Here is an 18,514-nt window from a genome sequence, read left to right as displayed (position 1 = left end):
GCTTCTCCCTCTCCCTCTCTGATTTCTCTTGCCCTCACTCTCTCTCAAATAAATAAACAAAATCTTTAAAAACACAAAAAACTCAAAAACGATCCAATTGTATACCCAGTGTGGCTCACCATCAAATAGGAATAGTTCATTATGAAAGATGTAAAATACATCTCTTAGCATATTATAATCTATTTTACATAGGGATGTTACTCAATTCATATTGACTTATGGATCATTTTGTTTGCTATATTATAAATCTAGTTAGTTATAAACAAAATAAGCTCTGCAGCTTTGAAATTATCTCTGTAATTCATTATTTCCATAAACAAAGAAACAAGAAATATATATTCTTAAACTCTGATAATATTTCAGAAGTTTTGATTCAACTGCACTAATGAAAAAATAACAATGATATTTATGTATGATTATTCATGTTTGCCCAGATATTAAATGTTAAAAATATGAATGTGTATGCTAGTGTATGTGTAAGTCTGTGTGATTACTAAAGCAAAGCAAAGTAAACTATCATTCAAATTTGTGAACTCAGTCATTTAAACAGGTTGTAGAGTTGCTTCTATAAGTATTCAGAGATGCATTTAGAGATAGGTTTTGGTTTATATGGTTTTTGTTTTATTATTTGTTTGTTCATTTGTTTTTTGGCCAATGGCCCAAAGAGGACATGCTTTAGGACTTAAAAGTTGCCATTACCAATTTCTTCCTTGTGAAAATACAAAGAGGGATATTCTCTCCTGGTCAAAGACTTCAGATAGCAAATGGTTTGGTCAGTTCTATACTCTTAGAACTGCAGAATATTTGGGACACAATGCAATGTATTTGCATTGAAAGTATTTAGAGAATTACAAAATCTTCTCTATTCTATCAGTTTTTCACATGCGTTTTGATTCCTGTTCCAAATTTGGAGAATGCCATCTATTTGAGTACAGTTAGTAATATATAATACATGTAACTATGAATACATATAGTTGTATAAGTACATATTTGTACTCCATCGGATTAGGAGTACTATAAGGTCAGGGCTGTGACTTTTTGCTCACCATTATAACTGTAATTTTAGAATAATGTCTACAATGTTGTAGGGCTCAGTAAACATTTGTCAAAAGAAAGAAAAATATGAATAAATATTTAATACAATCCTCTGTGTTGCTCAATAAAATTCATGTTTCATTAAGCTACATTACTAGACTTACCAAAGAGAAAACCTTACGTCTTCATCTATGTTTTAGTTATATAGATCTATATATAATTATACATATACTAACTTATATAGCTATATAGTCATATAAATCAGATTTACAAAAATAAATAAATAAAAAATAAATCAGATTTACTTTCTTGAGGCAGGAGAGAAAAGGAATAATGGTTAAAAAGACAATAGTTGCTCTAATGACCATTTGATCATCTCACGAAAAAATAAATCCGTGATTTTAAACTAACTCAAAAAAGCATCAAACTAATGCTTATTAGATAAATAGATTCATTAAAATAGAACCACAAAAAACACTTTCTATGTTTAGTAGTGATATAGCTCACATGGGTTTCACAATCCAGTTAAACAGTGAATCATGTTAACAGCAATTAGCAGTGCATTTGCAATTTTCTCATTTTGGAAATAGGTACAAATGGGAAAAATAATTTTAAAAAATGAATGGAAGCTTTAGTTCCATTGTTTTGCCACTGAGTTAAAAAAATACATAATTTATAAAACTAAACCAGAATATTGGGAAGTTGGGAAGTAACATGACTCATCTCCCAGTTAGTATTAAAGAGACATTGGGGACATAATTAGGATACATTTTCTTACTTAAATGAAGCACTAAAGATCTTTAAACTAGCTGATTTGACACTACAAAGGCCTTATAATTCAATATTTCATGTATCTGTTCAATTGTCCTCAAATATCCTTTTTTCTATGTGTTCTCATTCCCTTTCCAAATTCATCCCACCCTTGTAGGTTTAATTCAAATCTCACCATCCTCACTCAATACATTAGTATTTTAGTCTCCAGATTTGTGTAGTTGTCCCCTTCAATCCCCCACTGATTTCTAAACTATAACCCAAAGCCAGTTTGAAACAAAATAGAGGTATTTTCCAGTCTTGTTCCCAAGCTGGTCCTTATCTACTATCCTTCATTCAGAGCAACAGTTATGTGAACTGTTAGCATATAGTACCATATATATAAGCGTACATAATTGATACTGAACATTTCTGGAAAGCTATCCAATATTAGAGATGAGAAAATGAAGGCTGGTAAGTGAATTTAATGCCTGGTTTTTACATGGTTATGAGCCATGTAAAGTAAGGATTGGTAATTAAACCTAAGGTGTCCTAAGAAAATTTGTGGACAGATGGAAAGAAGAAACTTGAGAAGGATCAAGCAGATCAACAGTTGATATGTATATGACTGCTCAGATTATATTGATTTTAAATATAATTAATTCATAATCTTTTTGAAAATTTAATATAGGAGAGAAGAAATAATTCTGCAAAGAGAATGCTATTATGTGACCAGGGAAACCATGCACCAGAGGTTACATGCACATCATATGTAACACTGAAATGGTTAAAGCACACATATTATTTTGTTTCACAGCACTGACAGAAGGAAACTGCTACCATAGGGTCATTGTTCCATGGATTTCTACTTTGTTTCTATGTGGGAAACTGCTCACTTCAACCTCAAGTCATTTCCATAATTCTGGACAGATGCACTAATCTAAAAAGCAAATCTGTTAAAAACAAAAGAAGAAAAAACTAAAAGGTAATGGTGAGACCAGCAATATTGACACAAAACCATAAGTGACAGCATCCACTTAAGGAAACCACAGAATCATTGCACATAAAATGTTAATGTCAGAAAAGATATTCTGATTATGGGGTTGACCAAAAAAACCCCACCAAAAACCAAAAAACCAAACATTGTCAAAATGGGTTAAGGTTTGCATTAGGAATTAGAAATATATTTATTAAATTATCTAAATTACTAAATAACTCACCATAAACTGAATTAAAAATTTATAGGCATATGAATTGTATTATGCATATAGTGTATAAACCAGTAATTACATTTTTATTTATAATATAAACAAAAAGGATTATACAACACATGCTGCTCTATAACTTGCTTTTTCACTACTTGCACATATTTTTCTGTCAATATACTCAGTGAATAGGGGAATATTTAATAATGTTCTGTTTTATGGACATACCATAACTTATTTAACTGTTGAATGATATTTGGATGGAATCAAGGGTTCCTCTCTTACAAATAATATTGCAATGAATAATCAGACTCCATTTGAATAGTGACAGAAACATGAAACAAAAATATATGACCAAATTTCATTAAATAAATAAGCTCATAATACTATGTACAATATAAAATATTTACTTTTTATAAATAAGGCTTTTAAATGATCCTCTTTTATGCCATCAGCCTATATATACAGTGATATGCTTGTTAAATATATTGGACAATATGATATTTGTGCCTTCTTCCTGTGAAAGTTACTCCCACTATAGAGGTACCATTATTGGTGACCAAGTAGAAACTTCAGCATCCCATGTCCAAATAGTAAAAGACATAGAGACAAAAGAAATGACTGAGCTCTGTAGCTGGGCAGATGCAGCCTTAGGGTTGAACACTGAGTATAACATTCTTATATTAAGTAATAGAAAACTTCAGTATTTTAAGAAAAATAAATGGTGGCCATTTGAAAACATAAAATTGCTTTATTACAAAGTCTTGGCATATAATGTATGTGTGCACAAGCAAATATTTAATGTTACAGTTATTTCAAAGATGATATTTTACTACCTTTGAGATTTGCCTTTTAACAAAACATCATTCCTTTTTTGCTGCTTATATTACAAAGAGGAATTCAGAAATTTTATGATGGTTTTGAAATGATGAGTTCCCAAAATATAGTTCCACGTACTTGGCTTAATTAAAATATCTCTTGAAACTCAAAAGATGAAGGGGAAAAAATAGTGGGCAGGTCTAATTTGAATAGAGCTGTGACATGGCTGGTGGATCTATGTTTCTCTTTGGTCGAGAGGACTTATTTTTTTTCACATAGTTTGAACTCATCCCAAGGACACTAACTTTAAGAGATAAAGCACAGCTTCCACTTGCCTATACAGAACCCAACTTATCTAATGTGCCACTGACTTATTCATCAGTCAGTTAATGACTGCTAAAAAGGATTGGATAAGTGCTTTCTTTTTGGAATCATTAGGATCTTCTTTAAAGGAAAATAGTCAGTGTATCCCCATTCAGGCGTTAATCAAATGACACTGACAATGTGATCTCCCTATCTGCAAAACTGGTCTCCCTAGGCCAAATTTTTCCTTAATTGAAATGTCTTTAAAGAACTCAACTGATAAAAAAAAAAAAAGTAGACAGGTCAAACTTTAAGACAATGAAATCGAATAATGGTACAGAGCTATTCAGGGAGGTCCCAAGCCCCATTCTTCTTGTCTTTGAGGTTATTTTCAAGTTGTGAAAGCATACTATTAACTTCTACTCTTCCAAACTGTCAAAAACAACACAAAAGAGTCAAGGAAATAATCTGTTCAGAAAAGAGGAGGTAAGCAACTTTGAAAAACAAAATTTTAAATCCAAACCAGACTCAAAGGTCACTTAGTCCAATTTGCCAACTGAAAAAAATCTAAATATGCCTTCAAAACTTCTAGTGGCAGGGAACTTATAATTTCAAAAAGAAACGTGTCACATTGCTTTCCCAGGGCTAGCCTCTGGAAAACAATGGAACAATATGACTCTTTTTTTGACAGAACAGTCATTCAAATATCTGAAGATGGGTATCATACACCTCATAATTTTCTTCTTAACTGAGGTAAACATCTCCATTTAATTTCATATATCATGGAATACACCCTGGTCATCATTTTTTTTAACCTCCTCCTGATAAATTCAAATTTGTCAAGGTCTTTTGAAATATAGTAACATGAATTAGATCTCCAGAGCAGATCTGACTAGGACAAAATACAATGCCCTTATTACCTGCCTTCTTTAGGCTGCTATATAACAATTAATAATTCAACACTGTATTAGCTACTAAAAAAGTAAGGAATTCATTTCCTTTCTCTCCTTCTTTCAGCTGTACCTTATACTAATTCCCAGAGCTAGGGACCACAATCTTATCTTGTTCTTGCCTGAGAGCAAGATTGGGCAGGATAAAAGGGGGAGGGAGGTAGACATGTGACAAAGGAGATCATGCTTGGGATGAGGTCAAGCATGGAGACTATGACTGGCTTTCTAGCAATGTTAAAAAAAGTATTTTAGCAATAGGAAAAAATTACAAAATTCTGCACTAAGCAAAGCCTTAAAATTATTCTTTTAATCTTTTACTTTCTCTCTAGCAAAGAAACTGGTTTATGTTTATCTCATACACAGTTGCTAAATCCACAGACAAGAAAACCAAACACTTGTCTTTACTGTAACAGTTTCCTTAAGTGTTTGGATGAGATAACCATCCAGCATCCAGGTGAATATAAATATTTGATGGCTTCTCGTGGGATTTTCCACATGTCAACTCACATTTATAGTCACAGAAGAGTATCCTAGAAACTACTGTTAGACCTTTATACTGAAATTAATTTCTGGTTAGAAATCCTATGTTAGAAACTAGCACTAATTTCAGTAAAAAAGCCACATTCAGCCTTTCCCAAATCAACTATTAGACCAAGTCTTACTGAAAACAATCACAGCAATTAATGAAATTAATAAAAGACCTTGGAGGCAGGATAAAAATGTAAAAGAGAAAAATAGTAGAATTGAATCCTCAAAAGAAAAGCATGAGGTAGTACTTAAAAATTACCCCAAATACATTCAGTGAAGTGTTTGTGTTTTTTTAAGATAATGTTTGTATATTTCAATAATGTATTATTAAAAGAGATCATAGAATCATGATCCTGGGATAACTTTGTTAATAACACTGAAAACAATGTTATGAGAATAGTCTAAGAGGATGACTGGAGGTCCTATGAGATATAGGTCCCATTCACCTCGCTGGTCTGGCTCCCAGTCATTCCTAAGAATACCAAATAGTCTGGGCAACAACTAAGGCTAATTCTTCCAGAAGTTTCCCAAGTTTCTCATCTTTGCATTTGTCATCAAGCATTTTGCTTAAAATGTTCCCCTCTAATAACTTTGCTGGTGAACTACACTTCCATTCCAGCCAATTTTAAAAGCTATTTTAGCTGTGAAATCTGATCCCTGGACTCAAAGTGACCTATCCTCCTGTTGCTACCTATTGCACTTTATTCTCTTCTTATGATGAATATTTACTGCATTGTGTAATGGCTACTGATGTAGGTGTTTTATAATTCTTTTTCAAATAGAAGTATCTCAAGGGCAGGTTTTTTTTTTAATTTTTGGGCCACAGACAAAGGGGGAGATTAGCCTCTGGGGGTTAGGAATAGCTTTTAAAAGATGCTCAATAATAATTGGTTAAATGGAACATCCTAGTGGTCTTTTCTACTCTGTGATTCTGTCTTTATGCAAAGCCACAAAGAGCTTATTGTTGATCTATCACATCTAAAAACCTAGTATTGATATGGTATCATAAATTTCAACTTGGTATTTATTATACCTTTACAGATTCCCATTTTGCACCCTTATAAAGAAAAATCAATTCATAAGTTATTTGCTGTAAGCATAAGGAAAGCTATACTCCTAAAAGGCCAATTCCTAATTATGCAAGCATTACTTACATTACTCATAATTTTCAAATAATAAAACATAGGGTTCTCTTTTTCCCATACTAAGTAAGGTGATTTATCAAATTATACATTGAAGGAAAGAAATTTTTGAAAAATTAAAAGCTGACAGCTAAATTGCCCCCAGTTTGCATATTCAAGCACAAGCAGAAAAAATCCTGACATAAAAATAATAGATCAGGATTTATTGGACATCTTGATAATGTTATTAATGACTAAAATGATAGAGGAATATTCAGGAACTTAGAAGTCTGATTTTTGCATGTAGCCTCTGAATTGTCTATAAGATTTTATAACTTCTACATAGCTCTTATTATAAGGTAGACACTTTTCTTAAGAGTCTTACAAGTTTAATTCGTTTAATTTGAACAAAGCCTCTTCCAAGTTGGTACTATTACTACCCTGATAAGGCTACTAAGGCATTAACAGGTTAAGCAACTTGCCCAAAGTAGCAGAGATAGTAAAAAGAAGAACCAGGATTGAATTCAGTCTGGCTGAGTTCTTAACCAAAATACAATGACACAATCTCTTCAAGAATGTGTTACCACAGTTCTAAGAAAGCATGCTCAGCATGTGACAAACACTGTAATTAAAGGTATTATTATAATTACTATTATATCTCCAGGTTCATTTATTGTTTCAAAATACTCATCCCCATATATGTAACAGGCACAGTTTAATTTGAACACAGACACTGGACCATGGAGAATGCATGGGATGAAACCTCAGATTTAACACCTGTCTGCCTGCCTTTGAGCAGAAATCTATGACCTTGGTCTAGTCATTACATTTATCACAGAATCACTTTTCTATTTAACATTGAGATTGGTATTAGCTCAACTGTTTATTTCAAGGTTATTACAAGAATAATATGTATATTAGCATTTTAATGAATAGAGTACTCTAAAAATACAAGACATTATTAAAGAGAGAGGGTGAGGAAAAAAATGTCCTTGGCATTATGGTGATTGGTAAACCACATAAAAAGACTATCTGCCCACCTCCTTTAATGTTCATTACGTTTGATAGCCAGCATGCCTGGTTGTGAGGTGAGCCTTACTACAGAACTGTGGGGTCACGACACCATTCTGAAGAACAACAGAGCTCAGCCTCTATCACTTAATAATTAGTGGAAGTTGACCTCAAAGGTCAGAACATGTTCTAGGATGTACCCTGGTATATCCATTGCCTGGGGGAGTCAAAGCCACTGATTGAAAGAGAGTTGAACGGACACAAACAGTATTTGCCCTGTTGAAAATGTTTGGTAGCTACTATGTCAATAAGTAACAGCAATGAGTTCTCTACTCAATCCCTCTCCATGATCTGGATGAAGCACTTGGGTTCTGATTTCTCAATTAAAATCTTGCCAGATAAAAGTCTTGTGGAGATTTTGCAACATGTCAAAAAAAGAAGGGGCTAATTCTTATTTGAAATTTGCTATTGGGACGCCTGGGTAGCTCAGCAGTTGAGCATCTGTCTTTGGCTCAGGGCTCAGGGCATGATCCCGGGAGTCCAGGGATCAAGTCCCACATCGACTTCTCTGTGAGGAGTCTGCTTCAATTTTCCAAGGGTTAGCACCAAAGAAAACACCCTAAGACTGGCTCCATCTTTTGCTGACGAACCAAAATTGTATCCTCCTTACTTTATTTTCCAAGCCTTATTTAAAATAAAATAAAGAGAACAATAAATACTGATTGTTGTGCATTTTAAATCATAGTTTGGTGAGTTTTATACTTTCAAAGGGAAAAATTTAATATATTCCAAAGAGGAATCTGCCCAAATTCTCACTCATTATATGACTCATTTAAAAATTATGTGTTGTCACTGTACTTTAAATAACATGGATTACAGAATCTGCCTCCACATAAATACTCTGATTTAGACAAACTGTCTTAGAGTACAAAGTTACCTTGAGGTGTCGTCCAATTTTCCTATGGCTTCAGGCACTGTGGCCAAATAAACCTTCGCACAATGACAGCCACTTGAAGCTCCTTGAGTAAAGATTTCATGCCTTCCATTTCATTGTAGTAACCATAACAAATAGCCTGATTTTAGCACACTGTAGGTCCCAATAAAGATCTGGTGATTAATTACTTTATCTAACTTATGAACATTAAATATACTACAGGATTTCTAACGTAAAAAATAAGTTTCAATCTATCAAGACATTTCTTTGCAATGAATTTGTAATGTGTTATTCATCTCTTTCTCTTCATTCTATTTTCAACTAACGGTAAGAGGAAAGATAAGAGCAAATGCTCTATGATTCAGCCAATAGGCTTTCAGTTTCCACAGAGTACTATTAATCATTTTCTCACTTCCTACCTTTATCTAACCTTCTTAGAATTTATTTATCCAGTTATCTTACTCTACTTTCTTTAGAGCCGTTATTTACTACCTTCCTGACTAATCTTTCTAGCTGGCTATATCCAGGACAAAACCAATGTACATGCTATTCACTTTTCTTCCTGATGATGGCATTCAGCAACTCAATCTAAAGATAATTCCTTTTTTCATTGTTTTCTTTCTCTTGTAGTCAAAAGAAGAACAATTGCTCATTTTCCAGCAACATGTCAATTTCCCTGACATGATAAAATATTAAAACCTTGTCATGATTGCTCAAAAGCAATGTTACTTTTTGGGGCACATGGGTGGTTCAGTTGGTTAAGTGTCTGACCCTTGATTTCCTCTCAGGATCTTAGGGTCTTGAGATCAACCTGAGTTGGGCTTTGCGTTCAGCGGGTAATCTGCTTAAGGTTCTTTCCCTCCACCCCTCTCCATACTCATAGGCACTCTCTTTCTCTTTCTTAAATAAGAAAATCTTCTAAAAAAAATTTTTTAAATAATGTTATTTCTAATGTTAATTTTAAACCATTAATCAAATATGTAATTAACTGGATTAAAAAGAAACAATATAAATAACTGTTAGAATCAAGAAAAGAGATTCATGTTGAAAATTAATAAAGAAGAGAAAACCATATAACTATAGGAAAAGTCTTAGGATTGTTGGGCATTTTTTAACTGTTTTATGTCATCTATGAGTCCCCTATAAACCTCTTTTTCATGAAAGTACTCAACCTGGAAGGGAAAATTTTTCGAGAAGTTAATGATAAATTTGCCACTTAACCTATTACTTTAAAACAGCAATTTTCAGTTTCATAAATGTGTGGAAATTTACATTTTGGCAGTGTCAGAACTGACTTCATGCCATTCCATTTGGAATCTGAATAAAAGAACAACTTAATGTCATTTTCCATTTTTACTTTTCTAATTTTTCAATATATTTCCTAAAATGAACAGAAAATGATCAAGTTTTTCCCTTTTTAAGAGAGCTTTCACTTTTTCCTCCCTTATAAAAAAACAGATCTACCTTCATAGATAGTAACACAAAAATACATATCTACAAACATATTTACATGTTCATTAATGTTTTGCATTGCCAATAAAAACTGTTAACTTTAAAAAATTAAAAAGTAAAAGAAAAGCAACTAACATTTTATGGTAGACTGTAAAACCACCCACAAATTCTTTTTTCCCTTCTTGCATCTTAACCTTTTCAATGTGACGTGGTCAGTCCTTCTACCAAAACTGTTGTTAGCTAAAATGACATAAACTGGGAATGGAAAAGTGCTTATAATTTTGGCCTGATCTTTCTAACTGCTCTTTCCTTTCCACCACCACATAAGGAAGCCTGATCTAGTAGAGACAAGTTTTCATGTTCCCTTACCATGTTCCACTACCCAGTACCAGACAATCAAAACACCTTTACTCTCAATTGAGAATAAATGGTTGTTTAAACCCACTAAATTTGTAACGATTTGTTAAGCAGAAAAGCACAGTGATGCACACTATCACTTCATTCACCAAAGTATTTAACCCCAAGCTGCAGAAAGGGTATACTCTCAGAAAGAAAAAAGACGATGGTTAAAATGGTATATATCAGTATTTCTTTTAACAGTTTACACTTCTTTTCTTATAAATAAAAACTTTACCACAAATTGGTTCTTATCATTCTTCTGGGCTAGAGAGGAGTTCTGTAACTTGACATTTACTATGATTCTTTGATGTTCTCTATTTTGTGGGGTTTTTTTTTAAGTTACTATATGATTATTAGGGCTTGAAATTCCAAGGTAATAAATTCTATCATTATAATTAACAAAAAAGTAGAATTATTTTATTTATTTATTATTTATTTATTTATTTATTTATTAAATATTATTTATTTTGAGAGAGTGTATGTGGGGAAGAGGGAGAGAGAGAGAACCTTAAGTAGACTCTCTGCTGAGCATGGAGCCTAATGCTGTGCTCCATCTCAGGATTCCAAGATCATGACCTGAGCTGGCATCAACAGTTGGATGCTCACCTACTGAGCCACCCAGGTGATCTTAAAGTAGAAACATTTTAAAATTAAGAAGAGAATTGTTTATAAGGTATGCTATAGAAATATTTACATATGTAAAACAAAATTAAGTTTCTATAGTATATACAAAATAAATGGCAAAAATTTACCCTTAAATCATTAACTCTGCCATCTTAACTGTACAATTCTATTTGTTTACAGGAACACATATTAATCCTTCTTATTATCAGAAAAGTTAAATGAATATAACTCTGAAAATGAAATCCCCTGAGTCTAGTTGACTGGGAAATTTCTTAGCAATCATCCATGGCTAGCAGTTTTTGAGATACTATTTTAGTCTATGCAAAATAGCTCTCATTATGATAATTTCTAGAAATATGGATTCAATCATAAGATATCCTTCCTTAGTCCAAGAAGTAATCTTAAGGGGGGAAAATCTGACAACTACTCATAATTTTATCTAACATATAAATAATTTACCTGAAATTTATCAAATCTCTCATTTTGCAACCAAAGTTTAGAAATCTAAAAATAGCCTTGCTCTACCCAAGAGATCTACTTAAAGCTTGTTAACATTCTGGTATTTCATGATCACTAACAAGAGTCCTTTAGAGAGTGTCAGCCTCTATTATGCTACTTGATGTTCTGACAGTGATCACCTTCTAAAAGGTAAACATGAATACAGCTATTCATGGGGTAAGATACACAGTGCAAACTGTTTTTTTTTTTAATCATGAGACTTTATGTTTCTGGCATAAATGTAACCAATGTCTTATAACAAAATGGAAGTAGGAGGACAAATTATCAGTGATGAGATCTGAGGGCCACAAATTTAAAAGAACCTGCGTTCACGTTGGAAAAGGAATACCAATTACCAAAGGAAATAAGTTTGAATAGAATATGATAGAAGAGGACAGGAGAAGACAGAACAGGATGAAGCACCTTTATGTTTATTAATTTTTCTAAATGAGAAAACCTGGTCAGAAGCCAATGCCACTACGAGAGGATAAAAAGGAAGAATTACAAATGACATAATCCACTGCCTTAGCTACCCTATATTGAACTACTCTCATCACACAAGCACCCGGAATTTTTTTCTAAAAGTGACAATGGATTTTAAATTACTACCAAATGCCAATGTTTATGTCCTTTGGTTTCAGACTGATAGTTTTAAAAGATTAAATGCACCCAGATATTACTGAAATATTAATATGAGTCATCTAGTATAGCTTATTCTTAGTAAAACACAAGCTTAAATTTTATGGCATATTTCTGAATCATAATGACATTACAATTGCATCTTAAAGGAAAAACTTCTCTTGGTTCAAACTCCTCTTTCAAGTTACATCCTCTCTCCCTATACTGACGTAATGAATTTGCCTCAGTTCCACTCTCTGTTCAAACACCAACCAACTTCTTGGTCTTTTCTAATAATCCTTCCTAAAAATATACCTCCTCTTATTCTCCCTCATAGTGTCTTTTTCTTTATAGAACTTACCGTGATAAGCATGATGGTTTACTCTCTAATTACCCATTTAATTAGGATATCTATACAGGCAAAGCCTATTTTTCAGGGGTTATATCCTTAGTGCCAAGAATAGTGTCTGGCATAGAGTATATATTCAATAAATATTTGATGGATAAACAAATTTAAAAAAATGGTTGAATGTTATAACTGTTTTTTTAATTAAAGACAATTTTGGGGTGCAGTTTTAAGTTCACAGCACAAGAGGGAAAATTACAGTGCTTTCCCATATAGTTCCTGACCCCCACATATGCATAATGTCTCCCCATTATTAAAATTCCTCACCAGAATGGTGCATTTATTACAATTGATGAACCTACATTTATACATCATAATTATCCAAAGCCCACAGTTTGCAGCAGGGTTCACTCTTGGTATTGTGTATTGGATGGATTCAGGTAAATGTATAACGACATGTATTCATCATTATAATATCATGTAGAGTATTTTCACTGCCCTACAATCCTCTGTGCTCTGACTACTGTTTTTAATGTCAAATTCCACTTGTTTATTACAGGTTTATAGAAAAATGATTGACATGTATATAGATTAACCTTGCATTGTAAATCCTGTTATAATTGCTTATTAACTCCAGAATTTTTCTGGTTGATTCTTTAAGATTTCTATCTACATAGATGATCATATCATCCAGGAAAATGTAGTTTTATTTTTCCTTCCCAAAATGTATACTTTATTTTCTTTCCTTGACTTATTACATTGGCTAGTAATTCCAGTACAATGTTATACCCTCTAATTCCAGCCACATCATTGCAAATGGCAAGATTTCATTCTTTTTAATGGCTGAGTAATACTCCATTGTGTGTGTATGTGTGTGTGTGTGTACATACATATACAGATACTATATCTTTGTTATCCATTCATCTGTTGATGGACATCTGGGCTCTTTCCATATTTTGGTTATTATGAAGATTGCTGCTATAAACATTGGGGTGCATGTGCCCCTTCAAATCACTATTTTTAATAGTTTTTTTTTCATCAAGTTGAGGAAGTTTCCCTGTATTCCTAGCCACTTTTGAAAGGTCTTATATCTATATCTTCCATGTGCCACAATCTAGCTCTTTCTCCACAACTCCAGCAAAACTGGTGTTTGCATTATTATCTATCAGCTACATGTAATCCATGTAAATGTTTATCTTGGTCAACTTCCCCACCATATTTGATACTGCTGATCACACATTCCTTGAAATGTGATTTACCCCTAACTTTTGAGGTGCAATGCTTTTCTGGTTTCTCTTTTATCTTTCTGACCATTCCTTCTCAGACTCCTTTATAGGTTTGACTTTCTCTACCTATTGCTTAATTACTGATGAGCTTCTTCGCAGTTTCCATTCCTTGGTTTTCTTTTAAAAATTCTGCTTGTGGGCAGCCTGGGTGGCTCAGCGGTTTAGCGCCACCTTCAGCCCAGGGCCTGATCCTAGAGACCCAGGATCGAGTCCCAGATCGGGCTTTCTGCATGGATCCTGCTTCTGTCTCTGCCTGTTTCTCTGCCTCTCTCTCTCTATGTCTCTCATTAATAAATAAATAAAATCTTAAAAAAAAATAAAAATAAATAAAAATTCTGCTTGTGGGCTGATTTATATACATTCCCTAAATATCAGTAACTATCTATATAATTATAACTTACAAATCTAAGCCTGGTTTCTTAACTAATACCTAGCAAATTCCTCCAATTCAATATGTGAAATACTCAACTCATTTACTCCTCTCTTTCTCCACACTCCTTTTACTCAGTAATCCCAACAGTCACCAATTGTATACTATTGGTGTACAATATATCTAAATATCTAAAGTCACTATTGTATCCTTTGAATAATTATAGGTTATCTCTTTTCCATTCCCTTTGTTGTCCAAGCCAAATCACCATGTCTCACCTGGTTTCTGCAGGAGACTTCAAATTGTTCCCCTGCCTTACTGTGTTCCTTTTTTTCCCCATGTTGTCATATTGTAATGACAATGATCTTCTAAAAGTACAACTCCTCTGCATGTCTCTTAGTATAAAGTCCATATTCCTTAAAACATCAGGCAGAATCTGTCACCACTATCTCCTCCAGATGCATTGGGCCACTATGTGTCTTCCTTTTAAACTCCAGCCACATTGAGTTTCTTGCAGCTCATGGAAGGATTTTTATCTCTGATCTTTTCTTAAGTTTATTTTTTTTAAAGATTTTATTTATTAATTCATGATAGACAGAGAGAGAGAGAGAGAGAGAGAGAGAGAGGCAGAGACACAGGCAGAGGGAGAAGCAGACTCCATGCCGGAAGCCCGACGTGGGACTCGATCCCGGGACTCCAGGATCACACTCTGGGCCAAAGGCAGGCACCAAACCGCCGAGCCACCCAGGGATACCCCTATCTCTGATCTTTTCTAAATATTATTTCTTCTGTCCAAATACTTTTATCTTTCATCTTTCTAGATTGGAATTAATTTTTATAATCACGTGAGAATATTACTTTTTCAGGTAAGCATACATTCCCTGACATCTAGCTTAAGATAAGACACCTGCTATATATTCTTATGACTCCATATGCTTCGGCTATCACACCACCCACCATATTCATCTATTTATTTATCTGCTTTCCTAGCTAGACAATAATTTCTGTAAATTTGTTTACCATTACATTCCACCAGATATGTAACTATTACTTAGCAAGTACTCAATAGATATATAAAAATACATGAAAACTAAGATTTTTTTTAAAGTCAATCACTTATTTTGTTCTCTTTGATTACATTAATATACTATATATTTGAGTTGTAAAAGCTTGTAATTGCTATTATTTTATTGTATTAATCTGATAGCACACAGAGGGGAATTATGCCATGTAACTTAGATAATCTAATAATTTCCAAATTTTTAACAAACTCTACAATATTCACTGGTAATAGCAATTTCTGTATGAAATAAATGTGTCAACATTTGGCTCCAAATTACCCAGTGCCATCCAGGAATGTGAGCAGGTGGAAAGAAATTTGGGGCTTAACCACACGGTGGTCTGTCTATAAGTCCCCTGGAGAAAAAAAGATAGCATGTAGTGAACATCTGTGCAAACATTGGTTAATCTGGCTGATGTCTTCAAATTGGAGGATATGCAGTAGATTCTTTTTCCCTTTCCTTTAATCATGGAGATATTTTCCTAATGCCTTTTGTAGTCCTAAAAAGTGAGTTATAATAACTCTAAGAGGCTGAGAACATTGAAGTGTGGAAGTATGTCTGAATAGAGAGATGTGTGTAGGAAAGAAAGAGAGATGGGTAAATGATGGATATTAGAGTATAGAGACAGATCAAGAATTATATCTAAGAAAAATAATGTTGTCTAGTGAATGAAGTTCACAAACCTGAGCACATCAATTTCTCCAAGCTTTCACACATAATATGGCAATGTAGGTGATACGAGGATTGATTGCAAATGCGAGAAAGAATTTTGTGCTTATCTGTCACTAGATGCTTTGGGAGGGAAAAATAAAAGTACAAAATTGGGTGAGGATCTTTTTGAAAAAAGTAGCATCAAGAACTTAAAACAAAGTTACTAAAAGTGATGAGGTTTGAGGTAAAATCAAAAAGTGATTTTTATCTCTAAGAATAGTACATATTTGAAATTCTCTTTCCTAGATGTACTACAAAGAAGAGATTATCTGATTGTAGAGTGAACAGAATAAAAATAATTTTTAGAATTAAGATCAAAACCAAACTTTTTCTAAGAAAATATAGAAAAGATATTTTTTCTTTTGGAAAGTAAGAATAAGAGATTTAGAATTCATATAATCACAAAACTTATATAGCTTAAAGGTTAGAAGAAAGCTTGGCCACATCTCCATCTTTGAGGAGATTAATGTGTAAGTAAAAATACATCGATGGCAACAACTAAAATCTTCTATCTTTTAAGATATTACATTAAAACACCTATAGCTTTTTTTAGTGGGAGAGTGTATAAAATACTAATACACTTTATGCTTTCTGAACTGGTGCTACCTAAAGGTTAGGAAAAAACAACAGAAATGTCCCACCAAAGGAGTATACTTTTTCAAACTAAAAATGCAGGATGGTTTTAAATGATCTAATGTTTCATATATTTTGTCCCAATAAGTAGTCTTAAAAATATGAAAAAAGAAACTCAGGTAGGCTAGATATTAAAAGCATTGCTACTGGGATACCTGGGTGGCTCAGCGGTTGAGTGTCTGCCTTTGGCTCAGGACATGATCCCAGGATCTGGGATCGAGTCCCACATTGGCTCCCTGAGGGGAGCCTGCTTCTCCCTCTGCCTGTGTCTCTGCCTCTCTCTGTGTGTCTCTCATGAATAAATAAATAAAATCTTTAAAAAAAGCATTGCTACTAAAAAATTTTTAAATAAAAAAAATAAAAGCATTGCTACCAAATGTTTGTATTTAATAACTATTCAGTACTCCCTTATTACATGAAAGTTGAGAAAGAAGTAGTAGAAAGTAAGGTAATATATGTATGTCCTAAGAGGTATCTAACCTAGATTGTTTGATTTCCCCGTATTTTCTCACTTAAAAAATTATAATACACAATATAGCAATATATTATATAATATATAATATATGTATATATTATATAATATCACAATATAGCAAACTTGCATTCAAGAAACTATGGATATTTTTAAAACTTTGAGGGCACTTGTTTTCTATTATTTTAATGTTATAAAACCAAGATATTGGGACCCCTGGGTGGCGCAGTGGTTTGGCGCCTGCCTTTGGCCCAGGGCGCGATCCTGGAGACCCGGGATCGAATCCCACATCGGGCTCCCGGTGCATGGAGCCTGCTTCTCCCTCTGCCTGTGTCTCTGCCTCTCTCTCTCTCTGTAACTATCATAAATAAATAAAAATTAAAAAATTAAAAAAAAAAAACCAAGATATTAAATTAGAATTGGTGTAACTAATATGCTATGCAAATAACAAAGCAAATAAAAATGGATATATTTCTTCCAAGATATGGATATATTTCTTATAAGAATATATACCATGGAAGAATGTGGTTGCTTAAAACACACACTAAAAAATAGAACTTAAGATAAAATACTATAACTGCATTATTTCTGAATATCATATTCAGATATAATATATAATAATGAATATGAGGAAAACTTAATTCTATGATCATGTGATTCTCCAGTCTCACTGAACTACATAGAATATGGCAGTATATTTAAAGTGTTGTTGCCCTAGTCTTATTCCTCTGATAAAATGATAAAAATTGAATTAATTTAAAAATATGCACCAAAGAATTCAAGTATTTACTTAAAAAATCTATGAAGATACTGATTTCTAAATTATTTAAAGACATTTGCCTCTTTGATTCCAGATTTGGCTCTTAGAAAATAGCAACAAAAACATTATATACTACAAATGTAAGGCACTGTCAGTTTGGGGTTAGCGGGCTTAAATATAACACTAAAGTTTTATTCTATTCATCTCTTCCTGTTAGCAATATTTACGACTATAATTTTCTCCAGAGATATAGACTTTCCTGAGAATATGGTTCTCATATTAAACTCTGAAACTCACTGTACATATTTGGAGACTGGGTCAAAGTGGCTAAAAAAGTTTTATTTCAGTGGCACTGTATCAAACACCCTACACTAGCAGTGAGTTAATAAAAGCCTTAGAAGAGAATTATATTTGAAATGGATTAAATGAACAAGGTAACTTTCTGTAATAATATAATTGTTTCAGATGTAATACATTCATACTAATGTTATTTAAAAATATGAGAAAACACATTTAACAAATAGAACACACTAAAATCCAATAACTAGTGGTCAAAAATGGTAAGTTAATAGTTTTAATTATTCTTTCTTTCATTCATTCAATAGTTGTTGTGCTTCTATTATGCATA

The 18,514-nt window shown here is 33.0% G+C and overlaps 1 protein-coding gene across 3 annotated transcripts in view; it reads right to left on the bottom strand.

The window, feature by feature from the left end:
• The window catches only part of EDIL3 (EGF like repeats and discoidin domains 3), a 393,208-nt gene that overhangs the window by 254,522 nt on the left and 120,172 nt on the right, over nt 1–18,514 (bottom strand). The window lies entirely within an intron of this gene.

The sequence above is a fragment of the Canis lupus genome, chromosome 3 (assembly GCF_011100685.1).
Source record: "Canis lupus familiaris isolate Mischka breed German Shepherd chromosome 3, alternate assembly UU_Cfam_GSD_1.0, whole genome shotgun sequence".
Lineage (NCBI taxonomy): Eukaryota > Metazoa > Chordata > Mammalia > Carnivora > Canidae > Canis > Canis lupus.
The sequence above is the reverse complement of the archived record's forward strand: the minus strand, read 5'-3'. Positions and strand labels throughout refer to the sequence as shown.